The sequence below is a fragment of the Trachurus japonicus genome, chromosome 12 (genome assembly GCF_045865225.1).
Source record: "Trachurus japonicus isolate A0001 chromosome 12, Traja_1.0".
NCBI lineage: Eukaryota > Metazoa > Chordata > Actinopteri > Carangiformes > Carangidae > Trachurus > Trachurus japonicus.
The window spans coordinates 18,137,655-18,141,008 of NC_140918.1; positions in this window are offsets into that span (position 1 = coordinate 18,137,655).

Genomic DNA, 3,354 nt, shown 5'->3' on the forward strand with positions numbered 1-3,354 from the left:
CTCAAACTATACAGATTATTACCCATTTATTATTGTTATTTATTTGCTTTCTTTATGAAAAAGACCTTCCTCCAATTTTATACAAATAAAAAGAAAAATCTCCACTTTTTTTTTTTTTTTTTTAGTAAACTGCAACCAATAGCCTAACAGAATAAATGATAGAAGATATTATAAGAAGATATTAAAGTATAGATCAAAACACACACACATATACAAAGTGTAAACTATTTCTTATTTGCACTGGATGCCACTTCCCCAATACATCTTTGCACTTTTTAAGATAGGCCTATATGCCACTCTCACAGGTGCAATTTAGCTTTTTTTGCCCACAACGCATATCGATCTATTCATAAACTCTTTGACTGATTTCCCATTTGTTGACTTCACAGGAAACACCCCGCAACCGTTGATTTACAAGGTGCTGATTTCATTCAGCTCATTGGCCCGCCGACCATGTGACCGTGCAGGCCTGTATAGCACCTAAATGACCGGAGCCCGTGTCTGCAGCCACAGATTGATGTGACCGCTGGTGGCTGCGTTATTAATGGAGTAGAAGAGTTATATCACCCTGAGGAAATACAGCCAACTGCCCGAGATTGAGCAGCTGTGGAGGCATAAACCAAAGCCTGAAACCCAATCATCCACACGTCCCTGCGTTGCAGCAGCAACAAATTTAGTCTTAGAGCTGTTGGGCTATATTGGAGTTATGTTTTTGTATTAGTAGTGGGGGTTTTAGTCAGAGCTGCACGCAGCTTCTTCACAATGCTCCCTTTCATTGCCACATCTGCATCGGAGTCGTAAAGTTCCCTCTCTTACATCTCTATCTGAATATTATCCCTGATTAACTAAACAAGTGTAATAAAGTTTGAAATGTGTCAGTATAGTATTATCTGACGCATATAGGCTCGTATGTATTGTTTGTGAATAGGAGCGGTGACGGCGGTGCTGTCCGTGGTGCTGAAGGGCAGTCCATCATGAAGTAACTTTCAGCACCGCGGACAGCTCCACTCGCCCATTGATCACTACCAACCCTTTAATAAAACAATCCTTCTGCACAGGATCGCAATGCGCACTTACTCCTGATTGGCTGAACACACGTACCACCTGACACCTCCCACCTCCTCCAGGCGGAAGCTTCTCCTTTTTCAATGTGTGTGTGCGTGTGTGTGTGTCTGCGTGTGCGTGTGTGTGCAGTCTTAGTGAATGAACGCAGGGTTTATAAATTCAACACACATATCCCTCACAGGATGGACACACCGCAATCTTCCAATCCGGTTAACGTTTGAGCCGTGTCGTCGCTCTGTGTGAGACGCAGTCAGAGGAGATAGGATTCCGCTGGAGAGCAGCTATTCATATAAACTGAATGGTGATCACTCCAGACGGTATTACCTCGTAGCATACGTCTCAATCATGTAGATATTTTCCCGGGTATCTTCGTGGTCCACCCAAAGTCGACTTTCAAACACATCATAACCCACTTACCGAGGGAATCCAGTATCGACATACTGTACTGCAAAACTTCATCACAAAATACCAGATATTCTGCTGAGCTCATCTCAGAATTGTGCTTCTGTGTATATTACTCCATTATTCATACATTATAACCACATTTCATATTTATTAAATGTCTAAATCTTTGGAGGAGCTGGTATTACTGCTACATCTCATAAGCATTTAAAAATGACATCTCAATGTCAAATTCCCCATAAGTCATCTTGATGGTAAGACTTTATTTTCACAGAAAAACAATAGAGGACACTGAAGATATAATATATGATATAGGCTACATATAGTACAGGAGAAGTTTTCTTTTTCTTTTTAAAGTATGTTAAAAAGCAGAACTTTAGACATTACTGTAAGAATGAGAATCTGAACCAGAAGGTCTGTGATGAGCCTCAGTGCCACAGTGGTCATACATTTCTTTCAGCTGAAGATGTATGATCATGTCATGATAATTATAAAAAGTGCGTTTATATTTGTCACATATTATTCATTTATAGTCCATGTTATTGTGGAGCTGGTTAGTGCACCCCCTAGTGGTGGAAATGATTTTGGAGACTGGCCATCCAGTCCTTTTTGAAAGAGAAGAAAAACATCTATTGTGCTGTGCTGCTGGTTCACAGAAGGCAAACATGATGGGGGTTATTCATCGTCCAGGGGTGGCCTCCAACATCCATACATCAGCTAATGGGACAAGGAATTGGCAGTACGATATCATATAAAAAATCAACAGCAGATAAAACCTAGGGAGCATGGATTTACATCTACACTCATAATAAGTCTGGAGAATTCAATAATCAATTCCCAATCAAGATTTTGATAATGAACTCAGTCCCTACATGGATGATTTAAATATGAATGTGGAAATGTACAGAAAATGAATGAGGATCACTGAGACTCTTAGATATTCCTACCAGACAAATATTAATAGTAATGTTTGTCTCATAAAACAGGCAAACATTTAAACAAATACATTTACATTTATTGATCCATTTTCTCCATCTGCACCAGGGGCAGTTAAGAGCAGAGGCCTCTTATGTTTTCAGTGCGTCGGTCCACACAGCACTCCTGTTCTCGTGATGCCGCATCAGTAATGCCAAGAGGGAATTTCTTCAAATAGGTCACAACTGTCATTTGGATTTGAGGATAAACTGGATTAGATTTTGGTTGTCAAAGGTCAAAGGTTACAACAGTGACCTCATAAAACATGTTTTTAGCTATAACTTTTGAAAAGAAAATGATTCTTACAGTTAATATTTTATATTATTCTGGGTAAACAAGGATGCAACCTGAGACTAGTCTGAGTGGCAGAGGAGTAAAATGCAGTAACTCTATTTACTTTGTTAGATTTTCACTGATTCCCATTGAATGCTGTAGTTGCATTGGATATAGTTGGATTGGAGCAGCCTGTTCTGGTCCTAAATTGCTATGGTTGAGCAGATTTTTCTCAGTTCATGAATAAAAGTTTGCTTCTGAGTGCGAGCGTGCAGCTCTCTCCGTTCTCCTCTTATATACCTTGAAAAGGAAACATTATGTTGCCTCACACAATTACAGAGTCAGCACCACTTTTCCCTGCAATGCCATGTGTTTACCTACTGGACTGTGTTTTGATCATACTGACAAGCAGGTAGAAAAACACGGAGTAAGGAAAGTTGTAGTGTAAGTAAGTGGGTAGCCTGCTTAGGTTGAAGAAACATCCACTTAAGGGCTTAGCAGCTGCTTCGCTTCCCAGTTTTCTTTGGGTGAAAGTACCAGTCCATTTATGAACAACGAGAACATTCCTGACTTTGATAGGTTCTCGTTGTGGCGTCTTACTGGGAGTCTCTACAAAAAGTACCAAGAAAGACTTGGTTG